Below are 22,271 nucleotides of genomic sequence, written 5' to 3'. Positions count from 1 at the left end.
CAAACACACTGTATAGTTATACAAAATATTTTATTCTTTATATCCTTATATAATAAACTGTTTTCTATTTTCAAAATTATCAATAATTTTAAACATCCCCCCACGTCCTCAGGCATGTTCCAACATCTGGATGGCCACCTGGACCTCTGTCATCTTTCAGGAGATGTTGCCAGCACTCTTGCTCATGATAGACAGTTTTCAAGGGTAGCCTGCAGCTTATTAAAAATTATCTTTTAGGAGATGGCAAGAGGTGGTGGTCTCTTCCACCTTTCTCAGTTTCCTTTCCATATTTTTTGAATGTAGTGTTGGCAAGCCAATAGGTACAAAAGCTCTAGAGATGGAGACAGCACAGTGAATTGATATTTCTTTGCAATCATTCTTCCTATAGGGTTCAATTTCACATTTATAAACATACTTTTGATATGTAGGTACTGGCTACCAGAGAATTGAGTGAAACATATTTTCTTGTCTTCAGTTACCTCACAGAGCATTGAAGGAAAGAGGTATTGAAGTTGCTATTTAAGCCAAGGCAAAATGACTAAAAGCTAAAGTGAAGTGAAAGTAACAAGTAAAGAGAAGAATAGATCCACTTGCATGGCAAAACAAAGAATATGGGATCTACAGTCAGATAAACATGAGTTGAAACCATCCCTACTGTTTGCTAACTAAGTGACATTAGGCAAACTACTTTACCTTTCCAAGGCTTTGTTTTCTTAGTTCCAATCTAGAGATGATAACATATATTCACAGGGCTAGTTGAAGATGTCCTAAGAGAATATATACAAAGTGCAGTTTCTGTCATGGGAAGCCAAGGCGTGAAGGAAAACTTAGTGCGCTGGAAAGAACATGGCCACTGGGATGTTATGAGTTCAAATTCTGCTCCTATCAGTCACTAGAGGTATGGGTTAATTATACAATATCCAAGAGACTTTTTCTTTTTTAAAACAGGAATCACTCAGACTGCATCCTGTACCCTCTTACTCTGCAGAGGAAGAGAAGAACGATCATCAATGGCAAATGGCAGTTGCAGAGAAGTAACACCAAGGGCTCCCTTCATGCTCAGAGGAGAACGCAGCTCCTCCTCTTAGTTCCCAGTGCTCTACACATTCAGAGAAATTTCTCTAGTAAAAACTATAGAAATGATTCCTGAGAGTATAGTCTTTCTGACTAGAAAAGAGCCTTTTCTGATCTGCAAATACTTAATAATACTTTGCAGGGATATTGGGAAGATTAGAAAGGATAATTTTGGTTAATATTATGGCAGAAAGCGATTTGTTCTATTTGAGAAGGGATCTAGGTTAATTATAGGGTAGAGATACAATCTGAACTGGGTCTTGAAAGTTGAAAATTTTGATAGCTGGAGAAAGAGGGAAAGGCATTTGGTATGAAGGAACGACATGAGCAAAAAAATGCAGAGTACATTGTGCTTGCAGGAAATGATGTGTATGCTGTCATGGTGGATAGTGGAGTAAGGGTGGAGAGCACCAGCAGGGTCAGCTGGGGAGATGGGCTGGGGCTGGATGATGAAAAGCTTGCTGGAAGTGGCAAGAGGTGGTTTAGAGGAGGCCCAGCTTCTTAAATTAAGACAGCATTCTCCAAAGAGGAGTGTGCAGGATGATACAAAGAACTGTGGTAAGAAAATAGTAGAACTTCCAGAGAACTTTTCTCTGTATTCATTTTATATTTCATTCCTCCCAATCTTTCTTTCTTTCCCTTTCTTTCTTTCTTTCTTTCTTTCTTTCTTTCTTTCTTTCTTTCTTTCTTTCTTTCTTTCTTTCTTTCTTTCTTTCTTTCTTTCTTTCTTTCTCTCTCTCTCTCTCTCTCTCTCTCTCTCTCTCTCTCTCTCTCTCTTTCTTTTTCTTTCTTTCTTTTCTTTTCTTTCTTTTCTTTTTCTTTCTTTTCCCTCCCTCCCTCCCTCCCTCCCTTCCGTCCGTCCGTCCGTCCCTCCCTCCCTCCCTCCCTCTTTCTGTCGGAGTCTCGCTCTGTCGCCCAGGCTGGAGTGCAGTGGCTGGATCTCAGCTCACTGCAAGCTCCGCCTCCTGGATTTACGCCATTCTCCTGCCTCAGCCTGACGAGTAGCTGGGACTACAGGCGCCCGCCACCTCGCCTGGCTAGTTTTTTTTTTTTTTGTAGTTTTGTATTTTTTAGTAGAGACGGGGTTTCACCGTGTTAGCCAGGATGGTCTCGATCTCCTGACCTCGTGATCCGCCCGTCTCGGCCTCCCAAAGTGCTGGGATTACAGGCTTGAGCCACCACATGCGGCCCCAATCTTTATTTTAATGAATGTTTTGTATTGCTTATAAAATACTGTACAGTAACTGATACTTATAATCTACTATATGTATGTATGTGTAAAATGGTTACTGATGGAGTGTAGGATCAAAAGTTCAGAGACCACACAGTCCTTTAAGGCACAGCAGCACAGCCTGCCCCACACTCCCACTAAGAGTGTAGTCATATGGTTCAGCTCTGTGTCCCCACCCAAATCTCATTTTGAATTGTAACCCCCGTAATCCCCATGCATTGAGGGAGGGACCTGGTGGGAGGTGATTGAATCCTGAGGGTCATTTCCCCCATGCTGTTCTCGTGATAGTGAGGGAATTCTCATGAGATCTGACGTTTTTATAAGTGTTTGACAGTTCCTCCTTCATATCTCCTCTCTCCTGCCGCCATGTAAGACATGCCTGCTTCCCCTTCTGCCATGATTGTAAGTTTCCTGAGGCTTCCCCAGCCATGTGGAACTGTGAGTCAATTAAACCTCTTTCCTTTGTTTACAAATTACCCAGTCTCATGTAGTATCTTTACAGCAGTGTGAAAATGGACTAATACATGTAGGCAGACTCCTGGTTGGGCCCAGGGATGATGATACACTGTTTAGGTGGACCAACTGGTTCTATGGCTCTAGGATACCATGTCTGGACTCTGGCGGTTGCCTTTAAAGCAGGTGCGAAGAAACAATTGTTCCAGATGCTGAGGCTGAGTCCCATTGGCCATATCGACAATGTCTTCCAACATCTAACTTGTCCTAACAACCCTCTACAAGTCCATGTATTTTGTTACTGGTTTACCTTGGAGGCCTCCATGGGATGTGACACTGCTTAGTGTTATATATTCAAAATACACTTTAATCCATGTATTGATTGATTGATTGATTTTTACATGACTGTGCCTAGAGTTTAGTAACAGCTGACTAAACATTTTGCCAGGTTGAAATGATTGTAGCCATGCTCTATAGAGTAAGGTTTTGAAAATGCATCACCCACATTACCCTGTGCCGCCAGAATCCTCTTCTGAGGGGATCTGAGCCCTGCCAGTGTCTGGCTCTGCAAAGGTGGGGCTGAGGCACAGACATCAGATGCTCATCCTCTATGAGTTCCTTGCTCTTCACTGGAAGGTGTCAATACCTGTATACTTTATGGAAGGACATAGGCCTGCCTCTGGCTGGTGCTGTGGAATTCCTGCACCCCAGACTGGTGTCAGGGAGTACATCTCCAGGCTTGGTGTAAGAAAATGTGTTTTTGGAGCTCTGCTTCTTGGGATTCAGCCAAGCCATCGGAAAGCTGTAAAATCTGAGGTTTGCCCTTTTAACCTAGGCTTTGATGTTTCACTACACTGAGATGTGTTATAAATGGATCTGTGAAACAATCTCACAGAACGGTTGCTGACTTTGCTGTAGGGATGCTGTAAAGTTCAACAGTGTATTCTTACGTTACACAGTCATTTTTAAGAGGCTCAAGTGAGAAGTTTTCTGTAAGTCTCAGTATCAAGATAGAGAGTTTTTTCCCCTGAGCACCTAGTTTGTTTTCGATTTTATGAACATGGTAAAACGTGTAAATGAATACATTTCTCTCTTTGAGAAATATAGAATCAAATTTGCTGTGTTATTCTACAAAGTGCACAGGACTCTGTGGGTATATATGTAGTATATTAAGTCTAACTTCACCTTATTTGTTCCTACCTGAAGTTTCCTCTTTATCTGTTTGCTTCACTGATTTGTCTTCTTGTGTACTACTGAATGTGTTTTTGTAAGCCACCTGAAATATTTCTGGAATTAAGGGAATTGAGAAGAGTGCAATGGTTAAAAATGTGAATTCCCATGTTAGGCTGGCCTGAGGTCAAATTCCTGTCCTACCACTTAATCCTTGTGTGACCCTGGGTGACTTACCCGACCTTATCAAATCTCAGCATCCTCATGATTATCTATGAAATGGGGATAACAGGAGTACTGACTTTTTTTTTTTAAGGCTGTTTTGGGTAATAAATGGAAAACATTTAATGTGGTGGCTAGCATACAGTAAGTACTGAGTCAATGCTACATAATTATGACTATTATAAATATTAGAACTAGTGAGAGAATAAATACACGAATAAATAAATGTACCTATTTATTTGTAGGTACATTTAATAACATAAATAGTTGTCTTGGAGGAGAAAAAACTCAGGTTCATCCTGCTGGAGCATTCCTCTCCTCTCATTGACTGGAGCAGCCTGGAGTATGAACTGTGCAGACTCTAATGATGATGGCTTCAAATCCTATAGAAACTTACAACCCCCTAAGCCTCTAAGAAGGATTTTTATTTTTTAACTAGAAAGGAATAAAGAAAGGGTCATAAAATGTTAAAGTATATGGTTGACTATATTGCTGACCTATATTGCTTTTCACCAGTAACTCCTAAAATAATTACTGTCTCAAAAACAATTCCAAACAATAAAACTTCATCTGGTGTGTGTGCTGTCATCAATGCAGAGAAGGTCTGAGCCCTGCCACATTGCTAGCCACTGTCACATAACCCCAAAACTTAAAAAGTAAAACAAAAATATAACAGTGGACAGAATAGGCTGAACATGAGCAGAATAGGCTGATAATCATACAGTGAGTAAAAATCAGACATACTTGAGAGAGGATGGTAATACCAAGGTAGTGTTTTTATTAGGTACTTTATAAAGATGAACCTATTATTTCTCTGAGGAACTCTGAAATTGCATAAGCTCCAGACACCAGACTGAGAACTCATTTTGGACTGGACTCTTATGTTCCTTGTTCATCTTCAACTCTATTCCAGTACCCAGCACATGCCTGGCACAAATGTTTGCTGACAAAACAGATGCATGAATAGGTTGCCGCAAGCTCTGGGGGCCCCTACCAATGACTGGACAACCCCCCTGGAGTCATCAGGACTAAAGGAACTTTGGTGACCCGTGGGTGGGTCAGTAAACAAATGGAAGCCTTTAATCTCAGGAACATGGGAATGGAGATTGCTTTCATTCACTCATTCGTTCAACAAGTTTGCTAAGTTACTCCCATGGCCCTGATACTATGCTGGCCATGGTGGATATCACTGACAAGGCAAACTCAGGCTCGCTCCTTCTGGTGCTGATCATACAATAACAACACAATGTGACAGGCACAACAAGGCATTCTATGGGATGACAAAGGAAAGATGCTAAATCTAGATGAGGAATGAGTTGGAGATCTTGATCAGGTTAAGAATACAAGGGGTTGGGGGACAGCAGGGACAGCCAGAAAATGAGAAAGAGGAGGGCACATGGGAGACACTGGCCATGCCAGGTCAGTGTGTCTGGAGTAGAAGTGATCATGGGAGAATGATGAGAGCAAAGGCTGGCAGAGAAAGGAGGGGGCCAGATGGGCAGGGCCTTGGCACTGTGATAAGGAATATCAGCCTTATGCTGGGAGCAATGAGGAGCCATGGAAGGTTTTAAGTAGGAGACTTCCAAGATCAGATCAAAGTTTGGAAAGCTCACTCTGGGTGCCGTGGAGATTGGATTTCAGGGTGGAGACTAGAGGCATGAAAATGACTCAGTAAGGAGGCTACTGCATGAATAGGCAGCAGAGGGTGAGTGTAAAGGCGATTTGGGAGTTCTCAGTGATTGGTTGTGACTGGAAAGAGAAGAAGAAGAGTTGCCAGAGCTACCTGCAAAAGAACGAAAGTAAGCTTGATGCTCTTTGAGTACTGGATGACACATTTTTCCACTTCTAACTCTGTAAAAGTCACCTTGTGATCCCCAGGAAGGGAAGTGAGATCTGTCTTCAACACGCAGGGGACAATCCCAAAATTCTCAGAGCTCCTCTTTTCGCTTGATTCCCGTCATGGTGACTTCAGAGCTGCAGTCACACTGGAAAGTCGTGGGAGCCCAAGGTGCCCTCTGATGGGCTTTAGGTGGCTTTAGGATCTGACACTGCTACCTACAGCCAGATGGGGGTTAGGAGCTGTATGGGAGGGCTTTGTGGAAAATAGGTGGAAGTCAATGGAAGATACAGTTGCAGCATTGAACTTCTTGGAATTTGGAGGCAGAAAACCTGCATCCAGGCTCCATCTGGTGTGAACTTGGGCATATCATTTAGGTTCCAAAACTAAAAAGTCATTTAACTTCAACACTAAAAATTACCATGACCTACAGAAGCCCGTGAGTCATTTACACTCCATGAGTTTCAGTTTTTTCCTTTATAAAATGAGAATTAAGATATCTACCCATGTGTACCTTGAATGAAACAAATCACACATGTAATAATGCCTTGGAAATGTAATACAATTAACTCTGCAAATATTGGAGACCTGTGAGACTGTCCTTTGGTGGATGTGGCACAGCTACTGTAAGTTAGACAGACTTGGATTTGGGTTTTGAATACACTACAAATTAGCTATTGGCAAGAGTGGCAGGATGGCTTCCAGTGATCCCACCTCCTGATGTTTGCTCCCTGCATGACCCTCTCCTTCTGTGTGTATGTGGACTGGGCCTAGTGATTCCAATTAATAGACTATGGCAGAAGTGATGTTCTGTCATTTTGGAGATCAGCTTGTAAAAGACTACCTTGTTTGCATTCTGTCTCTGTGACTCTGATGTGATGAGATGCCCTAAGGAGAGGCCCATATGACAAGGGACTGAGGATGGCCTCCACTAAGTGGTATGGCACTGAGTCCCCAGTCCAATAGCCACAAGGAAATAAATCCTGCTAGCCTCCCACTTGAGTGAGCCTGAAAGTGGATCCATCTGAGGTTGAGCCTTGACATGACTGTTATTACTATTATATAAAAGGCTGCAAAGCCCAGGGACAGTTGAATGCTATAGACAATGGGTACATTGAGTTTAGGCCAGTGACTACTGTGACTGCCCTGTCATAGTACAACCACACTCCATTATTATTGCTTGTTTCATTGTGTGTCTTCTCCAGCTAACTATGAACTGCAGAAGGATGGGGGTACCTACATTCTGCCACCATGATATCTCCTGTGCCTACCAACACTCAGTGAGGGCTTGTTAAATGAATGAATACGTATTTGAATTAATAAGAGGGTGAGGAAACTCCTTGTCCTTTTGGGATGTCTGGCACTTAAAGCAGCTGGCACCTGTCCCAGGAGAGAACACAGGGGAGTGGAAAGACCACTCTGGGGTGAGAGTGTCAGGGCCAAGTCTGATGCTCATTACACTCTCTTGGGCAGATGTTACGCAAGCCTCAGTTTTCTCATGAGTGAAATGGGTGCAAGAGTTGTCCTAACTTCCTAACAGGATTGCTGTGAACATTATTTGAGATCACAGACACAAAAGTACTTTGTAAATTGCAAACACAGAAGAACTATTAGCCATTGGAATATTGGTGGAATCTGGTCCCAAGATGGTCATTCTTCTCAAGTGGCCTGTTACTCATCAGGCAGGTTTTGAATTTTATAAATTCTGATTTCCAAAATGTGTTATGATTACACACAAAATTCATGAACTCATTTCATAGAAAAAACAATATTCTGACAAACTTTACGTTTTATTTTCTGAAGCATATTCTCTTTTCAATGGGTACAATGCTTTGTGTTTCTTTTGATTCATCTTTGTAATTAGCATGTTTTGGGTTTGCAAATGGTAAACATCATTTTACAGATGTGCAAATAGGGGTACTCTGGTTTTGCCTTTACCATGTGTTGTTGGTTCATTTAATTTTAGCTCTGAACGTTTGTTTTGTGCCCATTGACCGGGGGTAAACATGCTGAGTGACTAGAGGAAGCAAAGGCTCTGGAGAGGGGCCCTCACTATGTCTTCAGGCTAGATTCCTCCAGAGGAACAAGTTCCGCCTCAAGTGAAACACACCAGCATGTGAAACTGACTGGACAACCATTCTGGCCTCAGAGAAACACAAATGCAGCAAAGAAGGCTGAGTCAGTTTCCTCTGAGCAGGAAATTTTGAGGCCTCTTTCCATCACACCCCAACCTCACTTTCCAAACACATATTCCTCTGCACAATAGATGCCTTTCTCCAGCATTTTCCAAATTGAGTTCAGTGAGAGGGTCACCAGTTTGCCATAAATGAAGGCACCCTGTGCCATGAACATGAGTTTGGGAAACAAGGCATCCTTTATCTTCTTCTTGGAAAATCATAATGCCCCATTAGACAACTAAATTTAACATGACTGAAATCAAAATAAACATTATCTTCTCAGAGCAAATTGCCTCCTCTGTTCTTTCTTATGTCTCTTTCGTAACATGATAACCTTCTCTTCTGACTTTTAATTTTTTATTTACTTGTATATATCCATCGTTACTCTAATGTCATTGACAGTACAGAATAACTTTTTCATCTTTGTATTTCTCCTGGGCCCAGCACAGTGCTATGAATGGAATAGGTGCTCAACAAATGTTTTTGGGATAAACTGGTTGAACGATGAGTGTTGAACCATCCAGAGTGGGCCAAAAAAGCAGAACTTAGAAGACGAGGGAACAAGGAGGCAAAACAAGTCAGTTATATTTTCTTTTGGGACAGAGTCTCACTTTGTCATCCAGGCTGGAGTGCAGTGGCACGATCTCAGCTCACTGCAACCTCCACTTCCCGAGTTCAAGCTACTCTCCTGCCTCAGCCTCCCAAGTAGCCGGGATTACAGGCGCCCACTCCAACACTCGGCTAATTTTTTTGTGTTTTTAGTAGAGACAGGGTTTTACCATGTTGGCCAGGCTGGTCTCGAACTCCTGATCTCAGGTGATCCGCCCGCCTCAGCCTCCCAAAGTGCTGGGATTACAGATGTGAGCCACCATGCCCGGCCCCAAGTCAGCTTTTTAATGGATTGTAATCAAACAGTTAATGGTGAAAATCCTACTTCGTTCAGCTGTGTCAGGCAGCTCTGACTATTTAGTCATTGCTCTGAACCATTTATTCTAACCATTATTCAGTGTCATATAAGCATGGTCTGTTTGTACTTCCCTGCCTAGAGGACATTTCTTCACCCACAAACATCCTCTTCCTTTTTTTTTTTTTTTTTCCTGGAGACAGAGCTTTTTTTTTTTTTTACCAGGGAAAGCAATTTTGAAACTGCCCATCTTGATTTGGAGTTAATGGAACCAAATAACCTTGATAGCCTCTGGACAGATACCAACTTAGGCCATGTTTAAATATCTGTGTCACTAATCACCTGTCATGTGATGGGTGGAAAGTAATTACTGGAAGCTTTGAATATACCCTCAGATTCTACGACTCATCAGGCCTTCTTTTGCTTTAAGGACAAATTTAAGTGGAAGAAAGAACTTAGACTGGCTGAAGAGTCAGAAGAATGTGTGATGGTATCTCATGCTAATTCTCCTGTATAAATTTTATCAATAAAGATTTTGTCTTTCGGTTAGCCCAGCTACATGTTTCTGGGGGTCTGAGTGTAAGAGAAAAAAATAACTTTTCAGACAATAATTCTGATGCCCAACACATGACAATTGCTAAAGGAAAGAAGGACTGTGTTGGGTTGTTTTCATGGCTAGCAAGATGAAACGCCAGAGTGAGCTCAGGCTAAAGGTCTGCATTCTGTAGTGCGAGCCCCAGTGAAAGTGGAAATAGTCAGGGGAATCCTTCCCACTGTTTCCTAGGACTTGAGCAGCTCCGGGCCACATCTGGTCTGTTTCATCATTTATGACTGAGTAAGAAAAAGAAGTCCCCAAGAGGAACAACGTGGTCTTGCACGCATTTATCAAGGGCCATTCAAGGAACCCAGCTGGGGGAAGCGGAATTGGTCAACAATACCTTCACTAAAAGTAACACCTGTTACATTTCTAGTTATTGACAGGGGTTTGCAAGGCATGCCAAAGACAGAGGAATCAGACTTTCTTTTTATTATTGCCAGTTTTTTTTGACTCCAGGGTAGAGGGGCAAGTGGAGCAGCAACATGGACAGGGCTGGAGGCCAGGAGACTCAGAAACAGTAACTGTCAGAGAAGAAGAGAGGAAAACTGTAGCTAAGGACAAAGGGAGGTTTCAGTGGGCCAAACAGATAAACGAGGCAGTGAATTCCTCAGGAAGCAAGGGAAGCGCTGGATCATTTAATGCTGAAATTGTGGTTGGAGTTACTGAAAGGAGTCTAGGAGACAAGGCAGAAAATCATTAGCAGAAATTATCTACTGGTTTCAACACTAAGGATTATGCTGATCTATGCAAACCAAAAACCCAGAAAACCTGAGGGGTCTTGATAGGAGGCTGCTGTTCTGGCAGGTAGAAGGGGGCAGCAACTGGGGTGGGGGTTGTTCTGTGATGCCCTGGAGGAAATAGTATCACAGACCTTGGTGCAGTTCAGAGAGGGGAGGATTCCTATAGACAAACGGAAAGAGAAGGCCAACACAGATGGGGGGCCTAGCAGCCGCTTGTGAAGGAAGTTAACTGCTGATGAGCTCAGCTTCTGGCTAAGGGAGTTGTTTGGTTTGGTTCTCCTGCAGAACCCCGTGGATAGAGAGAAGGCACACACTGTACAGTATGGGAGATAGGCTGACTGCGCCAGACGGCACCATGACCCCAGGAGGTGGACAGGATATGACAACACTGTCTCAACTAGGTTGGAGCCTGAAGCTGCCTTGCTCTCTCCAGTGTATGCAACCCCAGATTTCTGGATGTAGCTTTTCCAGTGGGTGTCTAGGCAGTACCCCTGCCATAAAGAACTGTCTGATAAACCCTCTTTCTCTTCCATTGGCTGGGGAGGTGGGGTGGGAGGCTGATTGGGATCCTGGCTGTCGTCCTGGACATGGTCATGATTGGGATTTGGGCCAGTACGAAGGTAAATTGAGTGAGGTACTTATGGTGCAAAATGGAAGGAAGCAATACTCTCAGGGTCACCTGAGTGGACTGTCGGCACCTTCTTCCGTTCTGCACCCTAGGCATCTGACTCACCTTACCCTACTGCTGGCCCCGATTGGGGTCAAGTATTCTTGCACTTCATTTCACAGCAACCAAGCCAGTCTGGAGCCTCTGTTTCTTTCTGGTGTCTTTCTGGTGTCTAGAAAGCCTGTGGCCAAATCTGGCCAAATCTGGAATACATCGGGGCAGGAGAAAGGTGTTTTGTTTTCTGCAGCTCTCAGATTCCTAGGAAGCGTGGCTACCTTTAAAGGGCGGCTGTGGGTGCTTGCAGACTACATAACTGTTCCTTCTTTGGGCAGGGAAAGGCAAGAAATAGAAAGAGAGCTTTCATCAGTATAAGATAAAGGGAATCCCAAAAGGACACTGATCAACTTTTAAAAATAACTTATCTTTTCTGATTAGAAAAGCAAATAAATGTTCATATTAAATAGAGTTAGAAAATAAAAATGACCTGTAATTCCAATCTCCAAAGTTATGTCTGTGCTGGTGTTTCATTTAGATTTTCATCTTTAATCACATGGCCCTGGTGATGACAGTAACAAAAATGAGGGTGATGACCATACAACAAACTTGTATTGAATGCTAATTTCTCCATGTCAGTCACTGTGCTAATTGCTTTACTTGCATTGTTCAACATGACCTAATTTATTTCTCAACAGTACCATGAGGCCAGCAATATTATTCCTATTTTGAAGATGAAGGTCTGGGGCTTAGAGAGATAAAGCAACTTGCTAAGGTTAAACAACTGGTATGGGGCACAGTTGGGATTCAATCCCAGGTCTACCTGACCCTGCAGCTTGAGAGCAAGAAGACGGATTAGAAAGGGTTTTCTCTTTCATTCTTTCCCAGCTCCCCACTCCAGTTCCGTCCCTGTCCTCTCACAAAGGAAGCACAGAGTAAAAGCAGAATAGCGGATCTCATTTTGAAGGTTTTCCACCCTCCTAAGAAGGAATCAAATAGGAGTTCTCCAAACAAGAGGTGAAATGTTGATCTCTTCTGCCCATTCCACTCTGATTTAGTTTTGTCCCCGCCAAATCTCATGTTGAAATGTGATCCCCAGTTTTGGAGGTGGGGCCTGGTAGGAGGTGATTGGATCATGGGGGCAGATCCTTCATGAATGGCTTAGTGCCATTCCCTTGGTGATGAATGAGTTCTCACTCTGAGTTCATGTGAGAGCTGGTGGTTTAAAAGGAGCCTGGGCCAGGCACGGTGGCCCATGGCTATAATCCTAGCACTTTGGGAGCCCAAGGTGGGTGGATCACCTGAGGTTAGGAGTTTGAGACCAGCCTGACCAACTTGGCGAAACCCCATCTCTATTAAAAATACAAAAATTAGCCGGGCGCAGTGGCTCATGCCTGTAATCCCAGCACTTTGGGAGGCCGAGGCTGGCGGATCATGAGGTAAGGAGATAGAGACCATCCTGGCTAACACGGTGAAACCCTGTCTCTACTAAAAATACAAAAAATTAGCCGAGCATGGTGGCGGGTGCCTGTAGTCACAGCTACTTGGGAGGCTGAGGCAGGAGAATGGCGTGAACCTGGGAGGTGGAGCTTGCAGTGGGCCAAGATCGTGCCATTGTACTCCAGCCTGGGCAACAAGTGAAACTCCATCTCAAAAAAACCCCCCATATATACATATATATTTAAATATATATATTTATTACATATTTATATATTTATTCTATATAAAAATATTTATATATAATATTTATTATATGTGTACATAAAATAAAAGGAGCCTGGATCCTCCTCCTTCTCCCTCTCTTGCTCCAACTCTTGCCATGTGACACCATCTTTTCCCCCTTTACCTTCCACTATGATTATAAGCTTCCTGAGGCCTCCCCAGAAGCAGATACTGATATCATGCTTCTTGTACAGCCTGCAGAACCCATGAGCCAAAAGAAACTTCTCTTTCTTATAAACTACCCAGTCTCAGGTATTTCTTTATAGCAATGCAAGAATGAACTAACACATACTCCCACCTCTACAAATGTTTATTGAGCTTACTCACATTATATAATTCACAGCTTTGAAAGAAAACACTTTCCTTTTTGTATTTGTACTTAAGATTTTCTAGATTGTCTTGAATCTTTCTGACACTTGTGTGAAGTTTGGAGCAGCGGAAAAGGCAGGGTTCATTAGAGAGGATGTGTCCCACTCAGATCCAATGCTTCTCCATGTCAGATGAAAACTGAATCCAAGATGATATTAATACCTGAATGATATTAACATCTGAATAGAAAACACAGAAGAAAAGATTAGTGAACTTGAAGCCATAGCAATAGAGAATATCCAAAATGAAACACACAAAGAAAAAAGAATGTAAAAAACAAAAGAATATTGCATCTGAGCTGTGGGACAACTTTAGGTGGCTGAATGTATGTGTAATTGCAGTTCCTGATGGAGGAACAGGGGAACAGAAAGATTATTTAAGAAATAATAACTTAAGCAAATGCTTAGAGATTTTGTCACCACCAGGCCTGCCTTACAAGAGACCCTGAAGGAAGCACTAAACATGGAAAGGAACAACCGGTACCAGCCATTGCAAAAACATGCCAAAATGTAAAGACCATCGAGGCTAGGAAGAAACTGCATCAACTAACGAGCAAAATAACCAGTTAATATCATAATGGCAGGATCAAGTTCACACATAACAATATTAACCTTAAATGTTAATGGACTAAATGCTCCAATTAAAAGACACAGACTGGCAAACTGGATAAAGAGTCAAGACCCATCAGTCTGCTGTATTCAGGAGACCCATCTCACATACAGAGACATACATAGGCTCAAAATAAAGGGATGGAGGAAGATCTACCAAGCAAATGGAGAACAAAAAAAAGCAGGGGTTGCAATCCTTGTCTCTGATAAAACAGACTTTAAACCATCAAAGATCAAAAAAGACAAAGAAGGCCATTACATAATGGTAAAGGGATCAATTCAACAGGAAGAGCTAACTCTCCTAAATATATATGCACCCAATTCAGGAGCACCCAGATTCATAAAGCAAGTCCTTAGGGACTTACAAAGAGACTTAGACTCCCATACAATAATAATGGGAGACTTCAACACTCCGCTGTCAACATTAGACAGATCAACGAGACAGAAAGTTAACAAGGATATCCAGGAATTGAACTCATCTCTGCACCAAGCGGACCTAATAGACATCTATAGAACTCTCCACCCCAAATCAACAGAATATACATTCTTCTCAGCACCACATCGCACTTATTCCAAAATTGACCACATAATTGGAAGTAAAGCACTCCTCAGCAAATGTAAAAGAACAGAAATTATAACAAACTGTCTCTCAGACCACAGTGCAATCAAACTAGAACTCAGGACTAAGAAACTCAATCAAAACCGCTCAACTACATGGAAACTGAACAACCTGCTCCTGAATGACTACTGGGTACATAACGAAATGAAAGCGGAAATAAAGATGTTCTTTGAAACCAATGAGAACAAAGATACAACATACCAGAATCTCTGGGACACATTTAAAGCAGTGTGTAGAGGGAAATTTATAGCACTAAATGCCCACAAGAGAAAGCAGGAAAGATCTAAAATTGACACTCTAACATCACAATTAAAAGAACTAGAGAGGCAAGAGCAAACACATTCAAAAGCTAGCAGAAGGCAAGAAATAACTAAGATCAGAGCCGAACTGAAGGAGATAGAGACACAAAAAACCCTCCAAAAAATCAATGAATCCAGGAGTTGGTTTTTTGAAAAGATCAACAAAATTGACAGACCGCTAGCAAGGCTAATAAAGAAGAAAAGAGAGAGGAATCAAATAGATGCAATAAAAAATGATAAAGGGGATATCACCACGGACCCCACAGAAATACAAACTACCATCAGAGAATACTATAAACGCCTCTATGCAAATCAACTAGAAAATCTAGAAGAAATGGATAATTTCCTGGACACTTACACTCTCCCAAGGCTAAACCAGGAAGAAGTTGAATCCCTGAATAGACCAATAGCAGGCTCTGAAATTGAGGCAATAATTAATAGCCTACCCACCAAAAAAAGTCCAGGACCAGATGGATTCACAGCTGAATTCTACCAGAGGTACAAGGAGGAGCTGGTACCATTCCTTCTGAAACTATTCCAATCAATAGAAAAAGAGGGAATCCTCCCGAACTCATTTTATGAGGCCAACATCATCCTGATACCAAAGCCTGGCAGAGACACAACAAAAAAAGAGAATTTTAGACCAATATCCCTGATGAACATTGATGCAAAAATTCTCAATAAAATACTGGCAAACCGGATTCAGCAGCACATCAAAAAGCTTATCCACCATGATCAAGTGGGCTTCATCCCTGGGATGCACGGCTGGTTCAACATTCGCAAATCAATAAACGTAATCCAGCATATAAACAGAACCAAAGACAAGAACCACATGATTGTCTCAATAGATGCAGAAAAGGCTTTTGACAAAATTCAACAGCCCTTCATGCTAAAAACGCTCAATAAGTTCGGTATTGATGGAACGTATCTCAAAATAATAAGAGCCATTTATGACAAACCCACAGCTAATATCATACTGAATGGGCAAAAACTGGAAAAATTCCCTTTGAAAACTGGCACAAGACAGGGATGCCCTCTCTCACCACTCCTATTCAACATAGTGTTGGAAGTTCTGGCTAGGGCAATCAGGCAAGAGAAAGAAATCAAGGGTATCCAGTTAGGAAAAGAAGAAGTCAAATTGTCCCTGTTTGCAGATGACATGATTGTATATTTAGAAAACCCCATCGTCTCAGCCCAAAATCTCCTTAAGCTGATAAGCAACTTCAGCAAAGTCTCAGGATACAAAATTAATGTGCAAAAATCACAAGCATTCTTATACACCAGTAACAGACAAGCAGAGAGCCAAATCAGGAATGAACTTCCGTTCACAATTGCTTCAAAGAGAATAAAATACCTAGGAATCCAGCTTACAAGGGATGTCAAGGACCTCTTCAAGGAGAACTACAAACCACTGCTCAGTGAAATCAAAGAGGACACAAACAAATGGAAGATCATACCATGCTCATGGATAGGAAGAATCAATATCATGAAAATGGCCATACTCCCCAAGGTTATTTATAGATTCAATGCCATCCCCATCAAGCTACCAATGAGTTTCTTCACAGAATTGGAAAAAACGGCTTTAAAGTTCATATGGAACCAAAAAAGAGCCCGCATTGCCAAGACAATCCTAAGTCAAAAGGACAAAGCTGGAGGCGTCACGCTACCTGACTTCAAACTATACTACAAGGCTACGGTAACCAAAACAGCATGGTACTGGTACCAAAACAGAGCTATAGACCAATGGAACAGAACAGAGTCCTCAGAAATAATACCGCACATCTACAGCCATCTGATCTTTGACAAACCTGAGAGAAACAAGAAATGGGGAAAGGATTCCCTATTTAATAAATGGTGCTGGGAAAATTGGCTAGCCATAAGTAGAAAGCTGAAACTGGATCCTTTCCTTATCCCCTTATACGAAGATTAATTCAAGATGGATTAGAGACTTAAATGTTAGACCTAATACCATAAAAACCCTAGAAGAAAATCTAGGTAGTACCATTCAGGACATAGGCATGGGCAAGGACTTCATGTCTAAAACACCAAAAGCAACGGCAGCAAAAGCAAAAATTGACAAATGGGATCTAATTAAACTAAAGAGCTTCTGCACAGCAAAAGAAACTACCATCAGAGTGAATAGGCAACCTACAGAATGGGAGAAAATTTTTGCAACCTACTCATCTGACAAAGGGCTAATATCCAGAATCTACAAAGAACTCAAACAAATATACGAGAAAAAAACAAACAACCCCATCAAAAAGTGGGGAAAGGATATGAACAGACATTTCTCAAAAGAAGATATTCATACAGCCAACAGACACATGAAAAAATGCTCATCGTCACTCGCCATCAGAGAAATGCAAATCAAAACCACAATGAGATAGCATCTCACACCAGTTAGAATGGCAATCATTAAGAAGTCAGGAAACAACAGGTGTTGGAGAGGATGTGGAGAAATAGGAACACTTTTACACTGTTGGTGGGATTGTAAACTAGTTCAACCATTATGGAAAACAGTATGGCAATTCCTCAAGGATCTAGAACTAGATGTACCATATGACCCAGCCATCCCACTACTGGGTATATACCCAAAGGATTATAAATTATTCTACTACAAAGACACATGCACATGTATGTTTATTGCGGCACTATTCACAATAGCAAAGACTTGGAATCAACCCAAATGTCCATCTGTGACAGACTGGATTAAGAAAATGTGGCACATATACACCATGGAATACTATGCAGCCATAAAAAAGGATGAGTTTGCGTCCTTTGTAGGGACATGGATGCAGCTGGAAACCATCATTCTTAGCAAACTATCACAAGAACAGAAAACCAAACACCGCATGTTCTCACTCATAGGTGGGAACTGAACAATGAGATCACTTGGACTCGGGAAGGGGAACATCACGCACTGGGGCCTATCATGGGGAGGGGAGAGGGGGGAGGAGGGAGGGATTGCATTGGGGAGTTATACATGATATAAATGATGAATTGATGGGTGCTGACGAGTTGATGGGTGCAGCACACCAACATGGCATAAGTATACATATGTAACAAACCTGCACGTTATGCACATGTACCCTAGAACTTAAAGTATAATAAAAAAATAAAAAAAAAAAAAGAAATAATAACTTAAAAATTCCCAAATTTATTGAAAACTATAAACCCAAGGATCCAAGAATCTCAACAAACCTCAAGTACAAGTAGCATAAACGACACCAAAGGACATTATTATCAAACTTCTGAAAACTAGTGATAAAAAGAAAATTATAAAAGCAGCCAGAGAAAAAGACATATTTTGTACAAAAATAAGAATGACAACAGATTAATTGTCACAAGCAATGCATGTAAGTAGACAGTTGGGTAACATATTTAAAGTATAGTACTGAAAAAACCCAGCCTGTCCACCTGGAATTCTATACCAATGAAAATTATTTTTTAGATAATGATGGTGAAATAAAGATGTTTTCAGATATATAAAAGCTAAAAGAATTCATCATTATCAATTATCTTCCACTCTGTGCACTAGGGACACAAACAGATGTAAATAATTTCCTTCCTCAAGAACCCTGTTGTGTAAACAGGGAATGTAAGAAAGATGTGACTGAAACCCTCATGTCAGGAGTGGCTACCAATGAAGGCCAGCAGCACAGCTGGGTGGGCTAACCACCATGTGCCCAATAACCTTTTTAAAAAAAGACGAACCAAGGCAAGAATGAAAAACTGAGGGGTTAGTATCTGGGAGAAGTTTAAGGTTATTTTTCTCCTCTTGGGAAGTTTGGACGAATTGGCCTCCTCTTTTTCTCTTTCTGTCTCCTTGGCAAGGTCTTAAGACCAAGATACATACCCAGGAAGAGAAGTTTTGACCTGCTTTGGTGAGATTTGAGAAAAAATGAATTGAGTGAAATCTATAGGGGGTTGAGATTCTTATTTCTGCTCAATGTTTTAAAAAATGGAATTATGTCCCAAGAGCCAAACATTGGAAGATTTTACATAAAACTAAATTTTTGGCGTATCATGAAATACTAGATCGAGTAACACTGAGCCTGCAACCCTTTTCCTGGAAATGGGCTGGAACTGTGTGGTGACTGCCACCTTTTGAGCAGCAGGCAGGCCCAGATTTGCTACAATGTAATTTATTCAATGATACCATCCTCCTGGCACCCATGGGCATTTGAGTTTGTATCCTGTGCTACAAGGCCAGTGCACATGATGTGGCCCTGTTGAGATATTCTCTTGCTAGAGTTGACAGATTTAGCAAAGAAACATACAGGATGCCCAGTTACATTTGAATATCAGATAAACAATGAGTAATTTTTTTTAGCATAAGTATATCCCATGCAATATTTGAGACATACTTATACTAACAAATTATTTATTGTTATGTGAAATTCAAATTTATCCGGTGACCTTATCCCTTGGAACCACAATAGGCTCAGACTGCTCCCTTGGGAGAAGGCCTATTGCCTCTTCTCTTCCCCTGTGGAAGTGCTGTTCTCTACTTTGACACCAAACCGAGGTCCCTCTGGGACGACAGCCTAGGCCAGCTTCATTCTTGATTTTGGAAGGAATTTGCTATCTCCCTCTCTCTTTAGTATCTTTTCCTTGGTGGTGTAGCTTGAATCAATTTTTCCTTGCACTGCAATGGTAACATGAGAATCTCAAATATGAGCTTTGGGGAAAATAGTCAAGGACATGCATTTGTTCAACGTAGGAACAGACTCCTCCCTATGACCTCATTTGTTCATCTAAGTTCTTCACTCAGTTTTGAACTCAAATTTTCAGCCAAGAGTGAAGTGCCATTTAGCCTTATTTTGCTTTTTGTCATCTAGAGGCTTAGATTTCCCCTGGGGACCTTAAGAAAATTATGCAAAACCTGGAAACAAAGCAAAAGGATTACTGTATGACTTTTCAATGTCATCTAAGGCCATGTTACTGCAAGTGTGGCTTGCTGACTAATGATGTCACCTGAGAACTTGTTAAAATGCAAATTCCCAGGCCCTGCCCAAGACCTACTGAATCAGAATTTCTGGGGGTGGGGCCTAGGAGTCTGTATTTTCAATTTGAGAAGCACTGATCTTGAGAAGCTTGCCTAAGGGTCTTCTCACTCTCCAGGGGAATGCAACATAGTTTGTACATTGATTTGGGCTTGGTTGTTTATAATCGTAGAAAGGTGGTGATAATTTTAATTTTCTGTCCTGTAGAGAAGACAACTGCAAATATTATGGCTTTACTGCTTTCTTGGACATTAACTAATTTTGTATCTGACTTTGCAATTTTACTTTGGAATCCTTTTCTTCCCTCTGACTACAGAAGTCCTACTTTCTCATCTTCTCTTTTGCACTGGCTTTGTCATCCTACTGCCTCTCTCATTAATGAGCTGAATAAAACTTTGACATGTGCTCACTTATCTATCTACATGAAAATTTAGGTTTTTAATATTTTGAAAATTGTACTTTGACAGAAGGATAACTGAGAGAAGACAGGATTCATGTCTTCTTTAGACTCCTGGCTACATACTGTCATAACACTCTCTGCCTCAATCAGGGTCTATTTTGTTACAAATGACAAAAGTAAACTCAAATTAGCTCAAGGGGAAAGGGGCTTATTGGAAGCTTACAGGGAATTCTGATGGGATTCATGTTCAGGAAGTATAGCCAAGCCTCAAAGGGAGGTAGAAAACTGCTAAGTGGTCTCTCTCATTCTTTCTCTCCAAATGCTTGAATGCTCCTGCTTTTCTCCAGACAGGAGCACTACTCTCTGGCTTCTCTTTGTAGACTGGTTTCCTTGCTTTCTTATTGGTATGAATGTGGCTTAAAATGGGTATGAATGACCTTCCAGTCCCAGAAGAAAGACCCTTTTTTGTTTGGTGAACCCATAAGTCACTGGTTTTGGGTCACACACCACCTGGCTGTGGGGTGGGAGAGGATCACATGATCATCTGCCCGGAAGCTAAGGATTAGAGCAGATATTCTAAAGGACCAGTAGGCAAAGGAGGCAAATTTGTCTCTGATACTCTGCCCTTTAATAAAACTGTATAAGAGATTAAGGGAAGAAAGATGTTGAAAGTGGTGTTCCTCCCAGGGTTTCTTCCCTTGGTCATGAGAATGGGCTTGGGACCAATTTGGCTCAACTTATCCTTGAAACCAAACAAATAGGAAAGCCTCTTGGCTTGTGGAAATGAGTAGAGTGAAAGCTGAAGAAAAAGACTGATTTTTAATTAAAACTCTTTAAAATGAAATCTAATAAAGGCCTCATTTGAGGGGCTAAACAAATAATTGATCTCTGAGAAAATAATGTCATATTGGATTGCATTTTTAGCGAAAACATTTGTGATTGTAATAGATGGACGTAGTCTAACACTACATGTAACAAATAAATCCCTAGATTTCACTAGCTTAGCACAATTGAAGTTTATTTTCTACTCACAGAAATATAAAGTGGTATTCTTGGCCAGTGAATGCGATCCTTTTGTTTGCTTAGGTCTTTTGAAATTTCTGTCAATAATTCTTTGTTCATCTTTGTTAAATTTATAGCTATTGCATAATTTTGATACAAATGTTACCTTTAAAACTTTTTTTATTTTGTCATTATTTGTTGCTAGCATTTGGAAATGCAGTTTATTTTTCTATATTGCCCTGTATATGCTTATCTAGCAATCTTGCTAAGTCCAGTTATTTAGTTTAATAATTTATAGGTACATCTTTTTGTATACAATGTGTGCATATGATCACATTGTCATAAGAATTTTATTTCTTTCCCAATCTTTTTACCTTTTACTTTTTTTTTCTGGTCTTACTATCCTGGCTGGGTCTCTCAGAATGTGGTTTCATAGAAGAGATGTCAGCAGTGTCCGTGCTAATTCTCCTTTTCACTGGGACGAGATTTCAACATTTTATCATTAAGCATTATATCAGTCAGCATCAGTTAAGATACAGAAAAATCATGCCAGTTATTTTAAGAGAGAGAATTTAATTTAAAGAATTGTTAACCACATTTCAGAGAAGAGAAGAGGCAGAGAGGACAGTAGGTATTACAGAGGTTGTCACAACAGGAAACAGCTACTAGTCCAGTGCTGGGAAAACAAAGAGAACAGGTTGATAGTCATAAAACTTAAAAGCTTCATGAGGGTCTCCATGGATTCAGATGATAGACCGCTGGGTGCAGTTCCCTCACTGCCTGATCGGTGCTGGTGCTTGGGAACCTTGAAGAGGGTTCTTTGGAGCTGGGGATCCAATCTTGAAGGGGGGAGTAACTCCAGGGCTGGTCTTAGGTCTTTGGAGGGAGCAACTCCAGGGTTGGAATTGAGATTTCTGAAGGGGCATGGCGAGACAGATTCTAAAGTAGGAAAAAACTGCAAACTGGCACCAACAGCCACTATTAGGAGCAACTGTTGCTGCCAGGATGAAGAACTTCTGGTGCATTAATCCAAACAGAAATGGAAAGCAAACAGGAGGGAGAAAACGTTTTTCCTCCTCCAGCCTTGGAGGCTTCCTCTTATGCCCCTTATTGGCACAGCTGAACACGGATTCTGCTGGCAAAGTGGAAATGTGATTTGCAGAGTCCCGGCCCCCAGTA

At 41.3% G+C, this 22,271-nt stretch overlaps 1 long non-coding RNA gene and 1 other non-coding gene across 2 annotated transcripts in view; one reads left to right on the top strand and one right to left on the bottom strand.

The window, feature by feature from the left end:
- The window catches only part of LOC115899642, a 475,756-nt gene that overhangs the window by 77,188 nt on the left and 376,297 nt on the right, over positions 1–22,271 (top strand). The gene's annotated exons all lie outside the window — the stretch shown is intronic.
- On the bottom strand, positions 951–1,162 carry LOC115899853. The gene has a single exon (XR_004059446.1). It is a non-coding gene; the product is annotated as a small nucleolar RNA U3 (small nucleolar RNA).

The sequence above is a fragment of the Rhinopithecus roxellana genome, chromosome 9 (assembly GCF_007565055.1).
Source record: "Rhinopithecus roxellana isolate Shanxi Qingling chromosome 9, ASM756505v1, whole genome shotgun sequence".
Lineage (NCBI taxonomy): Eukaryota > Metazoa > Chordata > Mammalia > Primates > Cercopithecidae > Rhinopithecus > Rhinopithecus roxellana.
Note: the sequence above shows the minus strand (reverse complement) of the source record. Positions and strands in the feature narration are given on the sequence as shown.